General features: G+C 52.8%; 1 long non-coding RNA gene across 1 annotated transcript; it reads left to right on the forward strand.

Annotated features, from left to right (window-relative positions):
• The first annotated feature begins 16,520 nt into the window (after nt 1-16,520).
• Nucleotides 16,521-17,660, forward strand: LOC309679164. The gene is made up of 3 exons (XR_014269813.1): nt 16,521-16,631; nt 17,237-17,393; nt 17,569-17,660. It is a non-coding gene; the product is annotated as an uncharacterized lncRNA (long non-coding RNA).
• Nucleotides 17,661-22,775: the final 5,115 nt, after the last annotated feature.

Here is a 22,775-nt window from a genome sequence, read left to right on the forward strand (position 1 = left end):
CATTGGGCGAGTCGAGGTTGCCTTCTCTTATGGCAAGCAGGGGACTACACTTGCAAGTGGGTAGATGGATCATGGAGCCAGCTTCTGGCATGAGCCGGGTTGGACTGCAGGTGGCAGTGGACTGTGGTGTACAAGGGCTGGGAGTGTTGAGAGGTGCGTACAGCAGATGTGTGGGGTGGCAGAGGGAGGGAAAGTTAAGTCACAGTAAGTTTCTAGGCAAAGAGTCTCTGAGTACCCTTCCAGTTGTTTCATGTGCCGTCCTGCAAGGGGGAATTTTTCTGTGTCCTGAAAGTGAATGAAATGTATAAGCTGGCATATGGGAGACAATGGCTTCCTGCCAGTAATGCTACTGAGATGCAGGGTTTTCTGGATCATTCTGCCTGGGTGGTGTTGCAGACCCAACTGTGTGGGCAGTGATTGCTGTGTTGTGTGCCAAGGCCTAAGCTACAGCTGCCTGTCAAGTAGGAACTGCAGTCTGCTCCTCCGGGTAAGAAGCAGGATCTGAGCAGTAGGACTAGGCTACATGGGTACATGGGTACCCATGTTTTTCTGTGGAGGGTGGTTGTTAAGAGCCTGCAGCATAAGTGCACAGGGAGGGGTGAGTCAGAGAATGCGTGCATTAGGAAGCTGATGGGACCATGTCACCCCTCTCCAGATGTGTGGCATGTGTAGTGTATTCCTCCCTGCACTATTGTTGAAGAGTCTGGGAAGACCGTCCTGCCAACTCGCAAGGTTCAGACTGGACCCCTTTGCTTTCTAAATGGCTTCTAGCCGGTTTAATACAGCTCAAGCTGTGTGTCTCCAAGAAGAGGGACCCCCCTGGTTATTTTCCCATGCTTTTTAAAGCCTCACAGTCTATGACATAAGCTGATCACACACATGTTCACGCGACAAGTGTGTATCTTTTGTCCAATCAGATTGTTCAACGGTTATGTGTCCTCTTTGATGACTGGAGTTTTGATGCAGGGGCTTTTACCTTCTTACAGTTTCATAGTCTCTTTGTCCCATCTGCACCTGGATCTCATCCGTCTTCTGTATCTCATCTGTCTTCTGCTGGCTCCGGGTAGAATGGTCTCTTTCATCACTATCTGCACCTGAAATTCATCTGTCTTCTGCCAACTCCAAGTAGAATGGTCCCTTTCTTCATTTCCAAGAATTATAGTTCAATCTTCATTAATATTACCTATACAATTTCATTAAGTTAGTTAAGTTACAATGTATCAGTCATACAAAACTGTCGCTGTTGGGTTGGCCAGACTTCCCTCCCATGTCCCCAGTGGCTCACCTACTACAGGTGTCTTCTTAAATATGATCTGGATCCGTCAACAGCTCTGCCCGCTGTCTTCAGCTTCACTGGGCTCCGTCCCCATGACTATTTCCAGTCGCCTTCTTCCTTAGCATCATGTCAGGGTCACCATTTGTGGGGATTGAAATGCACGGACTCTGATATGCAGGATCAAAATCGAAATCCGCTTTATTAAGCAAGCATCCTCTTTATATACTTTTCTACCAAGGCCAGTAATTTTCTACTTTACTTGTTTACACCATTGCGTACTCTAAAAGATCATGTTCCCACCGAAAAGGGAATCTCTCTTCCCTGTGAGCAGCACCTCCTTATCTAGGGAGTAGCTTCACACAACTTCATCGTCTGCCAAAACAGTGCTGCAGCTGCTTATTCCTCCCTATTAGTTCTACCACACTTAACCCTTCTTTTGCCTCAGTCCCCACACAAAACTACTAGCCCTTCTTATTGGACTAAGAAGGAGTTCATCCTAAGTTCACTATGTTGCTAGGTTACAGCTTGCGGTCTAAGGAAGGCTTCACCATCTAGCTACTTATGCTAAGCAAAAGTTCGTTTCCAACAACCATCGAGGTCTGAGTCCTGCATAGAGAGGAATCAAATACCAGCAAAACCTTTTATGTGTCAGGATGTGGTATCCCAGAGTTTTCCTATGAAAAATGAGCGTGAGTACGTGTCAATTTTGCATGGGAAGTGCTTGTAGAGCACTGCAGACTCAAAACTAGAAGGGATCTTTGTACTGAACATTGAGGGGCTTTGGCTGTTTTTCTCCCTGTCATGCATGCGATCCCTGTGATTTGGCCTGCAGCAGTACTGAGATAATCATGGTTCCTCACAATCTCCTGTGCTGAGACTAAGAGCTACGCTGTGCTATATGTGTTAGAAGGGAGAAAATGAGAGTAGTGCCCTCCTGTATGTATTAGGGAGTGCACTGGGCAGCCTTGGAGTTAGGGGTGTCCTGACCGGCTGGGCAGAACTAGTAACAGAAGTACACAAGAGCAGCTCAAACAAGAGCGGACAGCCGGAGACAGGGGAGGAAGCAGTGCTCTATTAGTTGGGGTGTTGGACCACGTGTACAGGTTGAGTTGTGGACTGTGTAGGTCATATTGAGTTACTTAAAGCAATGAAGGTTTCGGGCACAGTGGCAGAGGCAGTGGGTTCTACTTGTGTTCATAAGAGGCCCAACTTTGTTGATTTCTGCTTAGGTACATAACCTTGTACATGTGGAGAAGGCTGCAGTGTTGGTATGGAAGTGGAAACTTTTTTTTTCTACAGTCTTGGCCTTTGCAGTAGGACGCAGGCTGAACATAGGACCAGAACAGTTAATCACATCGGAGTAACAGAATTTCAATGACCTTGACTTTCACCAAGAAGTGTAGGTGTGGGTGTATAGAGGTAACAGTGTGATGTCTTCGAATATCATTTACCAAAGGCTAGCTATGGGTCACGTTCCCCCTTTCCATTGGTAGTTTGCAAATCATGGGTTGTGCAAACTCATGGCTCTGGCAAGGATGTTGCAAAACTACCTGTCGCTCAGGCTTTCTGATCAGGACCAATCAGAGTCATTTGCCTTCTCCTTTCTGGTCTTGCCTCATGATGACCACTAAAGGTCTGAGCATAGTAGCTTGTAGTTCTTTATAGCAGTGCATTGCCATTACGTTGTTTTGCTAAACGTCTGTAACACAATTAATAAACCTAAGTATAATCGCTGAAATTATTACTATAGAGCATAGAACCAAGTGAGAAATTTCTGCAATTGCTGAAAATGTCTCTGAGTCTGACAGAATGAGAGACATATGCACAGTACCTATAACTGAAGGCTAGCAATCACTGATGAGCAATGTTCCTCTGGCAGGCCATGTATCTCAGCTCCTCGGCCATGCCTCAGAGTCTCCATCGTGACATTATAACTTTGTAAGCCATTGCTTATCAATGCAGTTGTGGTAAAATCTGTCATTCTTCAAAAACATACAATAAATAATGTCCTACAGAAAAGCATAAACCAACAGTTACTATGTAAGCACATGACGATACCTAATGCACACATGTATATGCTGCCATAAGAAATTAAAGTCTCTGAACTCTGTTTTAAGTTGAGATTGATTAGGAGTCTTTATTTCATATGAGACTTTAATCTTTCTTCTAGGTATCTGGCTTCTTGTTTCCCCAGTTACAACACCCAGGTAATTAAAAGGGGGTTGCAGTAACTGCGCCTTACGCAAGTTGATCTCTTACTTTTAAAACTTCTTTCACACATCTTCTGTAGCTCTAGTCACTGGAATATCATCTACATGAGGTAATAACTTGATTTCTTGTAGCTCTTAATGTCTTGTAGCTCTTGTGGCTCTTAGTATCACACACACAGTTACATATCTATATTAAAAATGTATATGTTCATACATATATTCCATAGGCAGATGTTACAATATATGTCAATGGTCTATTAAGCATGATCACTATTAAAATAATAATAAAACATCAAGTCTTATCAATAGAAGTAGGGTTTCTCTTGTTTGAAGACGAAGGTGCTCTTAAACTGGATCCATTTTCTTTTATTTCCTCTGTTTGGGTATATTTTCCTCTTGCTTTTAACTTCAGTCATGGCAACTAATGTAAAAAAACCTGCCCCAACACCCAGAAACCACCCATCCCCTGCCTGCAGGCCCCAGATGACTCTACATGTCTCCAACCTCCTTCTGCCCCCTGGTTCTGTCTTTCTGGCCCTCATGGGGACATCTATGCACCCTCAGTCCCATGCCACATGGGAATGGGAAGTTTGCCCCAACGCACAGGGGCATGGAGCCCTCAAGGGGGTCCAAACTAGAAGAAACAGTTTCTGCTTCAATAGTAAGTGAACGTAGCTTTGTGTAATGTGAAGTGATTCCATCAATCACAGTTAAAGCTTTGGAAAAGTACTCTGAAAATGGGATAAACTAATGGCCTCAACAGTCTCTTTGGTTTGTTTTGCAGGGTGGTACTTTGAGGGCCAACAGCTTGAAGAGACACAGCTTGACCTGATTTGTTGCTTTTAGTGATATTTTAAAGAAACATGTGAGTATAGAAGGAGCCTAGGAGTGTTAGGAAGAAAGAAAAGAGTAAGAATGGTTTGAAACAGAGGAAAAGCTAAGTACCGTGACTACTGAAGTTGGTAAAGTTGGAGAGAATTTAGGGTTATGCTGAGCCTTGGCCTCATCAGTGAAGAACCTGTGTGGTAGGCACCTGGGGGGTGAGTGTAGCTAGAGTGTGGTGAGGGGTGGGCTGGGCTGTCTGGTCTGGGGCACACCAGGAGGGAGAGGAAATGCAAGAGGATCTGAAGGAATGTAGGGTGCAGACTTTTCCTCTCCGATTGCTTCTTAGGCACACAGGGTCACTCACGAGGTCCCCCATGGCTCCTCCTGGAACTCTTGACAGCCACACAAAGCACCTAAGGCACTGGCATTTGCACAAAACCAGGACCGCTCTTGTGGGGGACTGCCACCCTGATGTGCTGCCAGCAAAAGCCTTCTGTCCAAAGGTTCTGCAGGCATTCCTCCAACCAGCCCCAAACTGTCCCACAGCTGCTAAACCCTGTGCCAAACCCACCATCAACCCTCAAAGTCCCAGGGTGTCAAAACACCCCCAGACCTGGTCCAATAGCCCCCAACCCCAAACCTGCCCTGACACCCCCAATTATTCTAGCACTGCCCTGAACCCAGTCCCAGAACCCCAGTGCCCCCAAACTCACCCCCCCAAACAATGCCCTGGTCCCGCCCCCAAACTATGCCCTATCACCCCTGCTTGCAGGCTCCCCCTCAACCCTGGATGTCTCTTACATCCCTCTGCTGGCCAGCCCTGACCTCCTGGTGCCTTTTGGAGAATTGTGTACCCCTAGTCCCACACCGCAAGGAAACAGGATAGATGGTCCAATGCTGCTGGGATGTGGACACAGACAGTCAAAGACCCGGCAAGGGATGGATGCTCCTGAGGCACTGCCCCCTGTACTCCCCATTGCCATCCCAGGAAGATAAACACAAGCTAGCCCTTGGCTGCACTTTATTCTTAATTGATGCAGAGGTCATTAGATTCATTAGGGAACACAGTAAGTACCCAGCCAGGCAGCCTCCCCAAGCCTGGGGTCCTTGAGGTGCTCTGGTCATCTCAGTGGAGCTGCTGTAGAGGCCTGTGGTGGGCTGCCTGTGGTTTGCAGGATGTGCTGGTCTTTCTGGGACTTTACTGAAGTCTCTGGGACATTCAGTGTGGCTGGGGGAGCTTTCTCCTCACCTATGGGGTCTGTTCCTCATTCGTGTGGGGCATTTGGGGGTCTGCAGGGCTGTCCCCATCATGTTTGGGGTGGTACAGGGGTCTTTTCAGGTCTCTGCAGCTTTGAGGGCTGGGTCTTAGCCGTATCGTGGTATCCCTTTCCTCGTTTTTGGGGGGTAGTTTGGCCACGCCCAGAGCTCTCTCTTTTGAGAGAGTTATATTAGGGTCTTTGGTTCCCTTCCCTCAGTTTCATTTGATTGCTGTGTACTCTGTTTAGTATCTCTTTCAAACAAATTTAAATATGGAGGGGTTTTCCTCCAGACTGGTGGAAGGAAAGACGGGACTACAATACAAAATGATAAACACAAGAGATTACACTTGCGCTTTCAAGTTATGGTCTTTGTTAAAAGGCTGTCCCCAACTCTAGGGAGAAATAAATGTGCAGTTGCTGCCCAGTGAGTTTTATTGCCACTCTGTGAGCTCAGACTGAAGAAAAGGGGGAATTACAGGGAGATGGTGCCACAACCAGCGCTGCAAATGGAAGAATGCTCCTCCATCTGCTGGCTGTCTGCACGCCTCCCGCAGCAGCCAGGCTGCGCCTGCCAGCTGCCGCACGCGTGTGTGCACTGGGGCGTGCCGCCGCTGTGTGCTCAGGCCGTCAGTGCCCAGGTTTGGCAGAGTGGCACAGCGTTCCCAGCAAAAGCTACATTTACCTTTTGGCTATAAAGGTGCAATCAGTGATAGAGAATGTGTACAGATAACAGAGAGAAGACTGGTGAACAGATTTTTATGAACTGGATGAAATGGAAGCAAAAACGCTGTTCAGCGGACCCTTGGTATCACTAGAAACTCCTAGAGGAGGAGATGTTCCTGCCTGGATAGCTAAGACAACTAGCAGTAAAAAATTTTTGTTACTTCTGTCTCTCAGGGGCAGCTCTAAGGTCTAAATAATCCATTCCCATGCTGCGGATACTGTTAATTGTGTCTAGATTAGCTTAGCTATGGTAGTTTATTGTTTGTTTTGTTACCGGGTATGCATATGTGAAAAGGGAAAGATGTAGTGCCTGCTTTTTAGATTAATTGCTATGCCTGAAGTCAATTACAGCCTGCCTTATGGCCCCTTTGGTGTGCACCAAGGCTCTGCATGTGCGCCAAGACCCTCAGTTCGTATTTCAAAATGCCCCTAAACCCTCTGTGTACCTTTCTGTGTGCCCCTGGGCACTGTGTTTGTCTTGCAGCATGCCCCAAAGCTTTCTGTTTATCTTTCTTCCCTGTCTCAGAATTTTCTGGGTACTTTCTGGTGTGCTCCAGGATTGTGTTTTCCTTTCTTTAATGCACTAAGGCTCTCCCACTGCTATTCTTTGCTCCCAGAATATTTTGTTTGCCCTATCACCCCCTGATGTTTTTTCTTTTTTTTTTTCTTTTTCCCCTTTCGTTGCACCGCAGAGCTCACCATTTGCCCCCTTAATACTCATTCCCTTTCATGCATCACAGGTGTCTCTCTTTAGCTTTCAGCAAGCTGCCCTCTGGAGCTGGGCACCTCTGCAGCTCTGGCAACCCCAGCTATTCCTCACAGGGTTGATGACAGTGGCTCTGTATCCCCTGTGGGCTCTGGGGCAGGGATGGCGGAACAAGCAGCCCCAGATGTGACAGCAGTGCCCTCTCGGTGTCCAACGGGCTGTAATCATACATAAATAATTGTGCTGCCCAGGGTGGCCGTGCTCCTGCAACTCTTGGAGAACGGGGCCAGCGCCAAACGGGGGAGGGTGGTGGTGGTTGTAATAAGTAATTTGGCAAAAGTTTTGCTTCAGCTAAAATGAATGTGTGCTTGCTATGGCTTCAGCTAAGGTGGGTGTGTGCTTGCTATACATTTGGAAAAGGGATAGTGTTAAATAAGATATCAGATGAAAGCAACAGTTAGAAGTACTGAAACTTGCAGAACAAAGGGTGGTATAGTTAGCTAAGATAACCACAGGAGTGTAAAGAATGAAGAAGCCACAAGAAGGACATGGTGATAAAGATTTCAAGCCTCCAACAACTACCAGGAAGACCCCTGAGGAAGCATAGCACCTGTGCCACTAGAAGAGAGGGGGCATGCTCGGGGGTGGGTTGCATTCCAAGAACTTATTGATTATGTAAATTGGGGGATGGGTTGCATTCCAAGAACTCATTGATTATGTAATTGAGGGTGGGTTGTGTTCTGAAAACTCATTGATTATGCAAATTATGTTCCAAGAAGAATCATGAATAAGTATAAGGAATACAAAATAAAAACAAGTGTTTGTGAAGGAAAAAATGAGCCACAGGAGGAGAAATCCCCAGTGTAACTCCCAGCGCTGTAATAAATATTCTTTGCTCCACCTAATTTGCCCCGGACTAAAATTCAATACAGTGAGCGTGTTTCTCGCATGGTGGTGCAGCAGGGCAGTGGAGCCCGTTGGGGGGGCGAGGGGGGCGGCACTGGCGCGGAGCTGGGGGCTATCGATGTGGGATGACAGGAGTGCTGGGGAGGCACCTGCCTTGCGAAGGGTGGGGGTCCCCTCGGAGCTCCGAGGAAGGGCTGTGGGGTGAAGGGGCGTCAGGGGCGGTACGCGGTCGTGCTGGAGGCGTGGGGCGTTGCCGGAGAGGTGGTAGGGAGGGGTGGGTTGGGGTCACTGGGGGACACCGGGCCGACATCGTGGATCCGAGGGCTGCGCTTCACGCTACGCGGGCGGGACGGGGAGAGGAGGAACGGACTATCCGCAGAGTTAAAACTCGGAAGACGCAAGACCCGCGGAGAAACCGGGAAATGTACTCTTCTGGCGCTTGATTTACGGGCGGTGAGTTGCTTTGAGACGAACGCCGGGAGGTGTACCGGCACTGGGCTGCGTGGCGGCCAGGGTGGTGCTCGGGGCGCGCAGGTCGCTGCTGCCGCCCGGCGACCAACAGTCGCTGCTGCAGTACGGGAGCCTTGCGTCCGCCGGTACCGGCACTGCGATACCGCGGTGTCCGCGGGGCGGTGCCAGCGCGATCGTTGCTGCCTCCTGGTAAGGGAACGCCGCTGCCGCCCACGTACCAACAAGACGGTACTACAGATGCAGAGTCGCGCATACGCAGGGAAACGCGGTTTACTGCCATCGCTGCTTCCGCCCGGCGACCAGAAGGCGGTACTGCAGCTAAGGAGCCATGCATGCAGAGTACAGCGCGTAACTGTGCTCGTTGCTGCCGCCTGGCAAACAAAAGGTGGTACTGCATCCGGGGAGTCGAGCATGCGCAATACAACACACTTGTTGCTGCCCTAGCTGCTGCCGCATGGCGACCAAAAGCTGGCAATGAAAATTATTGTTTTTGGCTCGCTGCTCCCACCATGCGACCAAATGCTTGTACTGCAGCCGAGGAGCAGCGCGTGCGCAGTAGAGAACGCTTGGTGCTGCCCTTAGTGCTGCCGCCTGGCGACGAAAAGTCCGTACTGCAGCCGGGGAACCACGCATACGCAGCACCCTCGTCGGTCCCGCCTCCTTCTCCACTCCGGCCCCGCCTCCGTACTGCCTCATTCCACCGTCCCGCGCTCCCCGGCCTCGTCTCCCCACTGTCTTCGGACTCCTCTCTTCCACCCTGCCTCCTTCTCGTCTTGTCCCCGCCTCCCTGCCCGAAGCGGCATCGCCTACCCTCGGCCTGTCCTCCTCGCTTGCCCTGACCCCACCTCCCAAATCTCCTTAGTCAGACCTCCTGCTGCGCTCGGCTCCGCCTCCCGGCCTGCTCTGTCCCGCCTCCCCCACCTCGGCTCTGCCTCCATCTCGCCTCAGCCCCGCCTCCCGCCCCCTTCGGCCCCGCCCCCAGTCCACATGGACTCCACCTCCCACCCCCCGGTCCCGCCTCCTTGCCCTTTTGGGCCTGGCCTCCCGTCCCTCCCCGGCCCCGCCTCCCAGTGTGTGTCGGCCCCGCCTTCCAACTTCTGCAGCCCCGCCTTCCGCCCTCCCAGGGCCCGCCTCTTGCCCTTCTGGGCATGGTCTTCTGCCCTCCTCGGCCCCACCTTCTGACCTCCTGGACCCCACCTCCTAGCCCTTCTTGGCCCCGTCTCCCACCCTCCCCGGGCCCACCTCCTGCCATCACCGTCCCCGCCTCCCGCCCTCACAGGCCGCGCCTCCCAGCCCGACTCGGCCCCGCCTCCTTGCCCATCTGGGCAATGCCTCCTGCGCTCCCACGGCCTGCCTCTTGTCCTGTTGGGCACGGCCTCCCGCCCCCTCGGCCCCGCCTCCCCGACCCGCCTCGGTCTCGCTGCTGCTGCCCCCGCGTGGTCGAAGCGCGGTACTGCAGCGCCGGCCCCGCACGGGCCGAGGCCGGGTGCCGTCCCCCGCGGCGGGTGAGGGCCGGGACCACTGGGGAGCCGAGCGAGCCCCTTCGGCTGGTGCGGGGTCGTCTCTTGCCCGCTGGCCGCCCGGCGGTGGCGGGGCGAGAAGCTTCAAACTGCCCGCTGCGGCAGCCTGCCGGTCCACTGGAGGCGAGCCGGGTCCGAGCAGCCCCGGGGAGTTGCCCGAGAGCTGACGGAAAGCAAGAAGATAAGACGGCGGACACCCCCGTCAGACGCAGACGCCGCGCGCCTCCCCAACTCGCCAGAGCTGCCCCGGAGCCTCCCCCGTCACCCCTACGGCCGTGCTGTCGCGTTCCCCCCCCCTTCCCCTCCTCCTCGGTCCCCCCCCCCCCCCCCAGTGGTTGGCCCACGCGCAGGTGCAGCGGCCGGTGACCCCTGAGCTGCGGGAGCCGCGTCCCCGCTCGAAGCGCCTGGCCCCAGGGAGCGCTGCGGGGAGGGCGGGCTGTGCAACCAGTTTATTTAGTGCTGTGGCACACAAATCTCTGAAGCTTTTAGGAAGCAAAAGCTGGGTTTTGATTAATTACCCCGGCAACGGACCCACGCCACCGCAAGTGCCTCTTCACCATGGCAACCGCTCCCGGGAGGATAAGCGGAGGGTGGACCAATCACAGCGCGGGCGCCGCGCTTCGATTGGTCGGATGGCCCCGTCGGGGTGGGGCGCGGCGGGGATTGACGGCGACGCCGAGCCAATAGAGAGGGCTTCTCAAGGAGGGGTACGGACAGCGGCCAATGGGCGAGCGGCGTGGGTGGGCCATCGGCGGCGGGCCGGGGCCCTCCGGAAGCGGAGGGGGCAGGGGGAAAACGGCGCCCAGCTCGAAATTGGGGGGGGGGGGAAGCGGGGCCCGATCGGTCCTGTGGGGTCGCTGCGAGCTCGTCGTGAGGCAGGTGGAGCGCTTCGAGGTGAGCGAGGGCCTTGAGGTGGGCTGGGGGAACAAGGGGCCTGAGGGGGCCACTGTAGGGTCGGAGGCTGGGACCGGCTCCCCGCGGGGTCCCTTCGGCCTGGCGGTTCTGGGGTGCGGTGCTGGTGGTGCTGGAGAAATCAAGCCCGAAAGGGTGGTAATAAAGCAGCGCCCCAGTCGTGCTGGCGCTGCGCCACAGAGGCTCGGGTCTGGGCCCTCCGCAGTTCCCTAGCACTCCCCAAAACAGGCTGTGGGCCCTGAGGGTGGCGGACTGTGGGGTGAATGCACTCCCCCCGCCCCTCAGCACCACCCCGAGAACTGCAGAGCGGGTGAGGAAGTAGAGAGAGTGAACTGGTTTGGGGCCTGAAATGGAGACCAGGTCTTCTCTCCGGGGGCTGGAAGACAAGCTCCCGGGGCTAGTTTCAGGGCTTAGAAGCAGAGTTGTGAGGCCTTGGGCTCAGGAGTGGGGGCCAATTCCTGCGTTTCTGGGGCTTGAGAGCAAGCCCAGCAGCTGGGGTTTTGGGCTCAGAAACAGGCACTAAGCGAGCTGGTTTGGGGGCCAAGAGCAGAAGGCAATTTGGCTGGTTTTGCAGAGGGATGGGAGGCAGAAAGGGGCGGGAGGGCGTTGGGGGCTGCGGGGAGAAGCAGGGGGTGGGTGGGATGCGTGGACCCTCTGTTGAGGTGGGGGTCTGATCCCGTTGGACCCCAAAGTTCAGGAGGTCAGCATGCAGCGGGCTGAAGTCGATGTCTGAGGGGGTCTCTGGGGGGAAAGGTGCTTTTCAGACCCCACGTGCCATCTCCTCTTCGAGTCTAGCTCTTCTTTGTACACTGTTTAGAATAGTTATTGAATAATTTCTCATACAAGGTAATCAATACTTATACCTGGTAAAGCTACAGTGTTTAATCTTAATACTCAAGTTATGATGGTGATTGATTGATGCCCTTGTCAAAAGCCCAGACTGTTGCAAATAGCTGGAGCTTGTCAGGAGAAGGAGCGGCCAGATGCAGGCTGGGCTGTCCCCAGCGAGGAGCCACAAGCAGCGGGAAGGTGAGTGGTCCTTCTGCTGGCAAGGAGCCCCCCCTCTTCCCTGGGGGGTTAAATCCACGCCAGGCACCTCTCTGGGCCTCGCTCCCGAGGGCACAGGTGGTCTGGGGGTCCCCCTGCTTGTCCCTGTTGGCGACAAACAGTCGTTTCTAGTCTCTTCCCAGTGTCACCTGCGGCATCACGGGAAGAAAATCCTGCACGGTTGGTTCTGCTGGCTGCTCATGTCATAGCATGCATGGGGCTGGGAGAGTGGGGAGAAACACTTGCGACTTCAGGGACGCTACAGCGGCTCCACGTCAAACCCACAGAAAAGGCAAATTGCTACCAGTGCAGAAAAGCTGATGCAGAATTGCAGTAAACGGAGCATGCCTCCTTCCCGAGTTGGTGCCTCGGTAGTTAGGAATGTCTTCCTTTCAGGTAAAAGAACAAACTTGCATCTAGGATAAATTAAGAGTTGCCTGTTACCTTCTTTAGGGTGAAGCGGTTCTCTTCTGTTTGTTCATACTAGTTTTATGGGCAAGTTGGAAATAGCCTCTTTTTTTTTTTTTTTTCCTCTGCGTAACTATATTTCTATGAGTATGTGGTGGCAGCAGAGTTAACTTGTGAGCACCTATATGCCAATAGAAATGCAATGAATGAAACATGATGGAAACTGATGTTTTGCTTGGTTTTTATTTGACTTTTTTTTCTTCTTCAAGTGTTGATGGCGTGTTTTTCTGTGGCTCAACCCACGTTCTGTTCCATGGAGCCTTCAATCTAGGACTTTTAAGTCAGAAAATTTTGTTCTTCCAGAAAAGGATTAGTCATTCAGAGGATTGAGGTGTAGACTCGGAGGGTCGCTGAAGTACATGGTCAGCATTAAAGGCAAATTTCACTTAATGTTGCTGCTGTTGGTCTTCACTTTGACTAATTTTCCCCACATCTGCCTCATGGGTGGGAGCTCCGAATCGTAATTTCTTTTCAGTCTCTAGCACACTTTTTTCCCCAAGGAGACACTACATTTAAAAGCTAACTATTTTCCTCCCAGATGTGTGAGTCAGTAAAATCGAGTTAGGATTATTAAAATTTTCTCTTCCCAACAGCATAATCTTCTCTTTCTGTGCGCTGTTAACTGGCACTGTGAAAATAATGTTGTACTAAAAGAGGGAAGAAAGTGTCGGTAAGGGTTCAGATGTTCCGAAGAAACAGTCTTTGTTTTCACGATAAAAGCTTTATGCTTTTTCGGTCAACGAGTTTTTCAAATACCTTCCAGTGGTACTGGAAAACCTTACGGAGATACTAGCCTGTGTATGAAAAGCAGTCGAGGTCAGGGAAGAGACGTGGACAAAGCAGGACAAATCGGCGTGGCTTCTGCGTGTTTTCCGGGCTTTGCCAAGAAGCATTACAGCCTTGTAACTGGTGACAGCGACTCCCGATGCAGTTTTGGTGAGTTATTGCTTCCGTAACGTCCTTGTTCGGCACCAAGATTTTTTTTGGCACCAAGATTTTGCACTCTCTTTTTAAAAAACAACCAACCAACCAAAACAAAACAAAAACAAACCAGGAAAAAGTCCATTTCCTTCCCAAGGCCCAAGCGCAGCTCGTCTTCCAAATCGCCGGTCTTTGGGTTCTCGGGCGTAACAGGCGAGATGTCATAACAACGTGTTCCTCTGCACGTTCAGCACAGCCAAAAGCATCAGCCCATCTGCTGGTCCTTTTTGGTAGCCTTATGGATTGCGGGACCAGGGATTTGATCCCCCTCTCCCTCCCCAGTAAAACCGCGTGGGGGATTTTTTATCCTGCTGATTTTTCTATCCTAAATTGAGCTTTAAAAAGGGTTAAAACCGTATAATTTCCAAACTGTCTTGCGTTGTTTTAACTGCAACTGCCAAATAACTGTAGCATAGAATGTATTAGGTGTACTTAGGCAGTTAGGTATTTGTTCTAAAGCTTTAAAAACAGGGACCTTTTTAAAAAAGGTAAAAAAAGGAAACGTTTAAAAAGAGGCAACTGAATGTTAGAGGGGTTTTATTGCCGATATATAGATGGAGCGCTCTGAAGGTCTTGATTTCTGTCTGGCTGTCAGCGGCTCATTTCTCTGGCGGTTCAGTAGCATCCTGGGCCGGGCAGCTGGCCAGATATCCCTGCTAATCGTGCAGCGCCCAACCCCCCCCGAGTCAAATTATAGCTGTGTATTTTGGAGATGGACAGTTTAATGGTATCGACTGACAGCTGTGCAAGTACAATTTGTGCCAAAGGCAAGTCAAATACCTTTATAGTGTGTTTTTACTGGAGATAGATCTACCTGTCTGTAAGCATACGTGCACCTTTTCGGCATAAAGTGAACGACTGACCTTTGTTCCTTCTTCTTCATTGCACTCTTCAGAGTCTTACCCTTCTGTTTTGGCTCTATCGATCCACCAAGGTGTGCAGCAGCGGCAGTGCGAGGGCTGTAGCTTTTGGTGGGGTCCGTCACGTCAATTCTGTCCCAGCCCAGCCCTGTGCGGCAGCCTGGCAAGGTGATGTCCCCGCGGCAGCACCGTGAGGAAGGGAGGAGGCGTTTCCCAGGGCCAGCCAGAGGGTTTACTGTCGTGCTCAGAACGTGTTCAGAATGGCACCAATTAGTCTTAATACTGACTGGAAGAGTTGCTCTGGCTTTTAAAGGCTGCGCTGTATTTTGCGCTGAGCTGTTTCCCTGGAGTCCTCCTGTAGTTCAGCTGCTGTCCCCGTCCCTGGGTGTGAGGGAATTCCTCTGCTTTCTTCTGTGCTATTTGTTAATGTGCTGAAATATAATTGGGGCTTTTTGTGTTTCGGGTGTCTCTCCTTATGGGTCTGGTGACGCTCAGTAGATCCTCCTGCCCAGGTTTGCCTGCGGGTGGTTGAGCGCCCCGAGGGGAAGCGGGCCAGCCCTGGGTCTGGTGGCTTTGTGCCTTTTTTGGGAGGGAAAAAAAAAGTGGTGTGTGTGTCTGTGTGGGTGATGATGTCATTTGGGGCAGCCCAAGATCACCGGGGGAAGGGAGGAGTGGGGGACCATGATGCTGCAGAGGAGCGGGTGAGGGGGGGGTCATGTGGGGGTCGCAGCCCCATAAGGTCTGAAAATTCATGGGGGAGATTAAAAACCAAGAGAGCCTGTAACTATGGGCATGAGGCATTGAAGTAGAGAAAAATGTCTCGTTTTAATATATATTGATAAATGAATATTCATTTATGTATCTCAAAGGAGTTCAAAATAAAAAACCTACTCTAAAAAAATTATCTTCTATTACATAAAGGAATTTTAAACTCTAACAAGATGCATTCCACAGCCCTTTTCTGCCATTATCGTTCTCTCTCTGCCTGGCTGCCCGTCCCTCTGCTTTAATTGCTGTTTCTGCCCTTCAGCTCCTGGAGGTTTTGTGGTGTTTCCCAGGTTTATCTTTTCCCTAAATAGATGTATCTATGTGTGAATAGGTACATAAGTGAAATGTCTGTGTTCTATAAGGTCTCTGAAAGGCTTTCTTTGCGTTTTTGCAGAAAGCATTTAAAAACTCGACACACACCCACACCCCCCCGTAATCTCTAGGGAAGATGTAAAAGCGTTTTCAAGAGCTGCGGCCCCGGCCCCGCCCCCGCCTCCGCCTGCCATCCCAACTTGCCGCCGCCTCCTGCCCACTGCAGCCCTGCTCCCGCCCTCTCGGCCCCGCCTCCTGCCTCCTTGCGTCCTGCCTCCCGCCCCGCCTCCCAGCCTGCTCCGGCCCCGCCTCTCGACCACCTGGGTCACGCCTCCAATCTGTCTCGGCTCCTCCTCCCGCCCCCTCTCGGCCTCGCCTCCCCGCCCCGCCTCGTTCTCACCGCTGCTGCTGCCCCCGCGTGGCCGAATCTCGGTACTGCAGCGCCGACCTCGCACGGGCGGTTACCGGGCGCCATCCCCGGCGGCGGCGGGGGGGGCTAGGAGCACCGCGGAGCCGAGCGAACCCCCTCGCCGGGGGCGGGGGTGTCTCTTGCTCGCTGGCGGCCCGGGGGTGGCGGGGCGGCAAGCTTCAGACTGCCCGCTGCGGCAGCCTGCCCGTCCGCTGGAGGCGAGCCGGCTCCGGGCAGCCCCCGGCAGTTACCCGAGCGCGAACGGAAGGCGAGACGGGAAGCAGGCGGCTACTCCCGCCGGGCGCAGACGCCGGGCTCCTCCCCAGCTCGCCAGAGCTCCCCCGGAGTCTCCCCCGTCACCCCTACGGCCGTGTCCTTCCCCCACCGCCGTGTCTCCTCCCGCAGTGGCTGGTCCACGCGCCGGCGAAGCGGCCGGTGCCCCCCGAGCTGCGGAAGCCCCGTCCCCCCTCGAAGTGCCTGACCCCAGGGAGCGCTGCGGGGGGGCCGGGGCTGCGCAACCGGTTTATTTAGTGCTGTGGCACACAAATCTCTAAAGTTTTTAAGGGGCAAAAGCTGGGTTTTGGTGAATCTCCCCCCCGCCCCGTCAGGCCCGGCCGCACCTCCCCATTGCCCTGGCAACGGCCCCGCGCCGCCGCAGGTGCCTCTTCACCATGGCAACCGCTCCGGAGCGGATGGGCGGGAGGGCGGGCCAATCACCGCGCGGGCGCCACGCTTCGATTGGTCAGATCGAGTCGTCGGGATGGGGCGCGGCAGGGATTGACGCGACATTAGACCAATGGAGCGGGACTCCAAGGAGGTGTTACGGGCGGCGGCCAGTGGGCGCGCGGCATGGGCGGGCCGTCGTGGGCGCTCCGGAAGCGGAGGGGACCGGCGGAAAATGGCGCCCAGCTCGAAATCGCAGCGGCGCGGCCCGTAAGCCGCCGCGAGCACGTCGTGAGACAGCTGGAGCGCGTGAAGGTGAGCGGGGGGCCTGAGGGGTCTGTGGGAAAGGGGGGCACTGTAGGGTCGGAGCGGGGGTGGCTGGGCCCGGCTTCCCGCGGGGTCCCTTCGGCCTGTGGGGTTTGGGGTGCCGGACTGGTGGTGCCGGAGAAATGAATCCTGAAAGGGCGATAGCGAAGCGGTGCCCCGGCCGTGCTGGCGCTGCCCCGCAGCGAGGTGGGCCCGGGCCCTCCGCAGTTGCCCAGCGCTGCGCAGAAGTGCCCGTGGGCCCGGGGGGTGGCGGGCTCAGAAACGGGACAGTAAGTGAGCTGTTTTAGGGGTCAAGAGCAGACTCCCGTTTGGCTGGTTTTGCCGCGGGGTGGGAGGCAGAGAGGGGCGGGAGGGCGCTGGGGTTGGGGGGGAAAGCAGTGGGTGGGCAGGGTGTGTGGGCTCTCCCCCGAGGCGGGGGTCTGGTCCTGTGGGACTCCCGAGTTCAGGAGGCGGGCGTGCAGCAGGCTGAACTCCGTGTCTGAGGGGGTCTCTGGGGGGAACCCTCTCCTCTTCGAGCCCAGCTCTTCTTTGTATGCTGTTTAATTATTAAGTAATTAGTCACACAAACTAATCGATATTTATACCGTGTACAGCTGTGGTGTTTAATCGCAACACTCAAGTTATGACGGTGATTGAAGGACACCCTTGTCAAAAGCCCAGACTGTTGCAAATAGCTGGAGCTTGTCAGGAGAAGGAGCGGCTGGGCGCAGGCCGGGCTGTCCCCAGCGAGGAGCCACAAGCAGCGGGAAGGTGAGTGGTCCTTCTGCTGGCAAGGAGCCCCCCCTCTTCCCTGGGGGGTTAAATCCACGCCAGGCACCTCTCTGGGCCTCGCTCCCGAGGGCACAGGTGGGCTGGGGGTGCCGCAGCTTATCCCCATGGGCTGGCTGTGACAAACAGGGTCGTTTCTCGCCTCCTCTTTTCCCAGTGTCCCCTTGTGTGTCCCGAGAGGAAAATCCTGCAGGGTTGATTCCGTCGGCTGCTCAGGCAGTGGCACGCGTGGGGCTGGGGGAGCAGGGAGAATTGTTTGCGAGTTCAGGGGTGCTACAGGTTCTCCGCGTCAAACCCGCAGAAAAGGTAAGTCTGCAGCCACCGTGGAAAATCGGGTGCAGAATTGCAGTTAAGAGAGCGCGCCTCCTTCCCGAATTGGTGCCGCAGTAGTTAGGAATGTCTTCCTTTTGGGTAAAAGAGCCAACTTTCCTATCGGATAAAATAAGAGCTGCCTGCTACGTTCCTTAGGGTCCAGTGTTTCTCTTCTGTTTCTTTGTGCTAATTTTATGGGCAAGTTGGAAATAGCCTTTTCTTTTTCCCCGCCTAACTGAATTGTTATGAGCGTGTGGTGTGTGGATCGTTATTTTTGGAGCACCTAGATGCCAGTGGAAATGTAATGAATGAAACACGATGGAAACTGATGTTTCCCTTGATTTTTTTTTTTCTTTTTTTTTTTTTTTTTTCATTTGAGCGTTGATGGCGTGCTGTCCTTTGGCTCAACCCACCTTCTGTTCCGTGGGGCTGGGACTCTTAAGTCAGAAAAGTTTGTCCTTCCAGAAAAGGACTAGGCATTCAGCAGATTGAGGTGTAGACTCGGAGGGTCGCTGAAGTACACGGCCAGTGTTAAAGCCCAATTTCACTGAATGTTGCAGCTGCTGGTGTTCCCTTTCATTAATTTCCCCCCGGCTCCCTCAGGGGTGGGATTTTTTTGGCTTGTTTTTTGCGGGGGTGCGGGTGCGTGGGGTTTTTTTGGGCGTGCACGTAGTTTCCAAAGCAGAGCGCGGTGTTGCCCGGTGGCAGCCTGCAGAGCTCCTTTGCTGCCTGACCTTCTCTTTTTGACTGCTCTCTCAGGGCTGTAACTTTTCTTTGGCTAATTTGAGCAGAGCAATGAAGTGACTTGCCTGTGTAAATGGGCTTGTAGTACCAGGAAGGGAAGCGCTTGAAGTGGCAGTGAAAAACCTGGCTACAAGTAGAATATCCGAAGGAAGAACAACAAGAGCAGCAGGAAGCCAATAGCGAGTTCCCCAAAGATGGTGTGTGTCAAACCCATCAAAGTTTCATTGCCAAACGTTGTTTGGCAGTACATTCCAAGTGGCTCTTTTTGGTAGAGGTAACTTTTCAGGAAGTTCAGGGTTGCGTGTGGCAAAAGCTGTCCCTCTGTCTGCGTGCCCCGCTCCATAAACGTCCGGTGGCAGGGCTGTTGTTCCCCACTCTGGGTATTGCCGCCGTGATGCTGCGATATTTAGACCTAAGAGACAGGTTTCGGAAGGGAAGGAGAATGCCCGTTTTTTGTAAGGCCTGTGAATGCTGACCCTTTTCTCTGTCTGCCGCTTTCCTGCGCGCGAGAGGAAGCTGTTTTATTTTTCTCCCTTGTTCCAGGTCTAAATATCTCTGAAGCTGCTGCTGCGGGTTTGCAATTTGCGTTACTACGTGTTTGTGGAGTTCTCGTTATGGATGACTTCTGCTGTGGCCGAGTGTCAAGAGGCGGCTTTCAGTTTAAAGCTTCAGAAACAGCATCCCCTGAAATCAGCGTAGGTGAAGCTGATCCTGCATGTGCGGCTGCGCTAGCAGGGATGCTCGGGGGCTCCACGTGCAAAGAGTGAGGTATGCGTGGGCACCCGCAGGGTTGCGCTGGGGTCTGGGGGCGTGCCATACTTTCGCTGTTGGGAGATGACAGAGAGCGTGTGCCCGGTAAGGTGGAGGGCAGTCGAAAGCTGGCAGGGACCCTGAGCAGGTTTGGTGGTGCAACGGTGGTTTTAAAAGCTCGTGACTGTCTGGAGAAAGGGCCTGGAAAAAGTCATTGCTTTTTTGCAAGGAGGCGGTTCAGCAGGACAGGTGGGTTGCTGCACCCTTTGACAAAAACGTTCACCTTGGGACGTCTAGGGTTAGGAAACCTTGGCTGTGTGTAGGCTTGAGGAAATGTACGTGTCTGTGTCTGTCACCTGCGTGCGGCCGGGAAGGTGGCTCTAGTGCAACGGAAGCTGCCGGTGAGTCAACGAAAGGCAGGGTTGCCTAAAAGAAACAAGAGCTCTCGTGGCCTGCACCAACAACGGTCCCAAAGGTGATGCCAAATACTGTTTCCTCCGCTCAGGTGTCGTCTTGGCAAACCTTCAGGGAAGAAGGCAGCTTGAGATTCCTACCCAGCTTTACGCTAAAGGTTTTTTTCCTCTCTCGGCAGATTGTCAACTGCCAGCATTTCTCCGAGGTCGCCCTTTCTTCTGCCGTGACGGTGCGGGACAGACGGCAAGGATCCAGAGTGGTCTGCGAGGACGAGGTACGTCTCCGATGTGCGTCTGCGTTTTTCCTAAGGTCCTTGTCGCGCGGACTCTGAAGTTAACGTGAAGGATGTGCCCACTCTCCTCCTGTAGTTTTTCGATGAAATATTGAAGGCGAATACTAAAAATAAGGTGTGTTGTGGAGCGTGTTGCGCCCACGCAAAGCTTACTTCCCTCCGCTTATTTTCTCTTCCCAACAGCATAATCTTCTCTTTCTGTGCGCTGTTAACTGGCACTGTGAAAATAATGTTGTACTAAAAGAGGGAAGAAAGTGTCGGTAAGGGTTCAGATGTTCCGAAGAAACAGTCTTTGTTTTCACGATAAAAGCTTTATGCTTTTTCGGTCAACGAGTTTTTTCAAATACCTTCCAGTGGTACTGGAAAACCTTACGGAGATACTAGCCTGTGTACGAAAAGCAGTCGAGGTCAGGGAAGAGACGTGGACAAAGCAGGACAAATCGGCGTGGCTTCTGCGTGTTTTCCAGGCTTTGCCAAGAAGCATTACAGCCTTGTAACTGGTGACAGCGACTCCCGATGCGGTTCTGGTGAATTATTGCTTCCGTAACGTCCTTGTTCAGCACCAAGATTTTTTTTGGCACCAAGATTTTGCACTCTCTTTTTAAAAAAAAAAAACAGGAAAAAGTCCATTTCCTTCGTAAGGCCCAAGCACAGCCTGTCTTCCAAATTTGATGGCATCGCCGGTCTTTGTGTTCTCGGGCATAGCAGGTGAGATTTCTTAACAACGTGTTCCTCTGCACGTTCAGCACAGCCAAAGGTATCAGCCCATCTGCCGATCCTTTTTGGTAGCCTTATGGATTGCTGGAGCGGGGATTTGACAACTGACCCCCCCCCCCCCAGTAAAACCGCGTGGGGAATTTTTTATATTGCTGATTTTTCTATCCTAAATTGAACTTTAAAAAAGGTTAAAACCGTATAATATCCAGACTGACTTGCGTTGTTTTAACTGCAACTGCCAAATAGCTGTAGGTATTTCAGTGGTGTGGCGTGTGTATCTGTGTGGATGATGATGTCATTTGGGGCAGTCCAAGGTCCCCTGGGGAGGCAATGATGTGGAGGAACAGGTGAGTGGGGCATGGGGGTGTGTGTGTGTCATGTGGGCGTTGCCCCAAAGGAAGTGGGTCACAGCCCCAAAACATCTCACAACTCATTTGGGGATTAAAAAACATGAACACCTGTAACTATATTCATGTGGCATTGAAAAAGAGTAAAATTTCTATTTTTTCTATATATTGATAAAAAATATTTATGTATATAAAAGAGTTCAAAATAAAAACCTGTATCTCCAACCATTCTGTGATTCTGTCTTACGTAAAGGATTTTAGAATATAAAAATTTTTTTAAAGTTTTATTTTTAAGAAGATACAATATTGTTGAAATATGTTTAAACAGGTAGTTAATTAGATGTTCTATATAATAAGTGTTAATATATAATTTGGAATAGATATGTCCAAACAGATATTCTATATATGTATAAACAGATAATATATATTCCCTAAATATATATGTGTAAATAGATACAGAATTGTAAATGTCTACGCTATATAATGTTTTCAAAATGCAAAGAACGCCTCTTTATAGAAAGGATTTAAAATCTTGCCCTCCCTCTAATCTCTATTGGAAGGCGCCATCCACAGAGTGGGAGCTGCTGCCATCGCCCAAAAATACCCCAACCCCCCCGACTCTGTTTCTGCATGGAATAAACCAGGCTGAGACCGGTCACTGCTCATCACGCTGATGAGCGCTCAGGGACAGTCAATGAGCGGGGCGCTGCCGCCCGCCTGGGATCCGCGCATGCGCAGTGGTACCCCCCGGTGGCAGTTTGCCGTGTTCGCTGTTGCCGCCCGGCCACCGATCGTCGGCTGTGCAGCTCGGGTCCATACGCGGCCTCCCTGAGGTCGGGCCGGCACCGAGACAGCGGCGACCGAGGGCGAAGCGGCAGCGGCGGGGCTCTGGCGGCCCCCCCGCCACCTGGAGCGGCCTCTGTGCCCCCCGCCCGGCCCCGAGAGCGGCCATCAGCGCTCCGGTACGGGCTCTAACTGCGCTTCGGAGCCGCACGGAAGCGCCTGTCAGTCCTCCAGAAATCGATCTCTACTGTCCGTCGGTCCTCCAGTACACCGGAAGCCCATCAGTCTTCCGGAAGTGCATCTCTATGGTCTCGCGGTCCTCCAGGACACCGGAAGTGCTCCTTAGTCATCCGGAAGTCCATCTCTATCGTTCCGCAGTCCTCCAGCATACCGGAAGTTCCTCTCAGTCCTCCGATGTTGATCTCTATAGCCCCACGGTCCTCCAGGATACCGGAAGTTCCCGTCAGTCATGGCTGTCCCACTGTCCGCCCCTCTCCTGTTTGCAGCGTCCTGTTTTCTGGATCCCTGTCCCACACCTCTTCTTTATGTTCCTCTGTCCTTTCTCCTGCTTTCCTCTTGCCTTTTCTCCCTCTGTCTTCCTGCGTTTGGGCACGGAGCCTTGTAGCCAGCTCACTGCCGGGATTTCTTACGTACATTGACGGACAAACTTTTTCTGCCTTCTCTGTGCCCATGGATGTGTTTGCATCCCCTGGGTGCAGAGGTCGTGGCTGGGGACAGGTATAGGGGAGGGGTGATGTGCTGTGGGGCGTTGGCAACGCCCTAGTCCCCCCTTTCTCGTTACTTCACTGCTGTCCCTCCTTTTCTCATTTCTTGGCTCTCCCTTTTCCCCTTTCCCCCTGTGAGAAACGCGCTCGCTGTATTGAATTTTAGTCCGGGGCAAATTCGGTGGAGCAAAGAATATTTATTGCAGCGCTGGGAGTTACACAGGGGATTTCTCCTCCTGTGTCTCATTTTTCCCTTTACAACCGCTTGTTTTTATTTCGT

This window comes from Vanellus vanellus (assembly GCF_965231255.1).
Source record: "Vanellus vanellus genome assembly, chromosome: 17".
Classification (NCBI taxonomy): Eukaryota; Metazoa; Chordata; class Aves; order Charadriiformes; family Charadriidae; genus Vanellus; species Vanellus vanellus.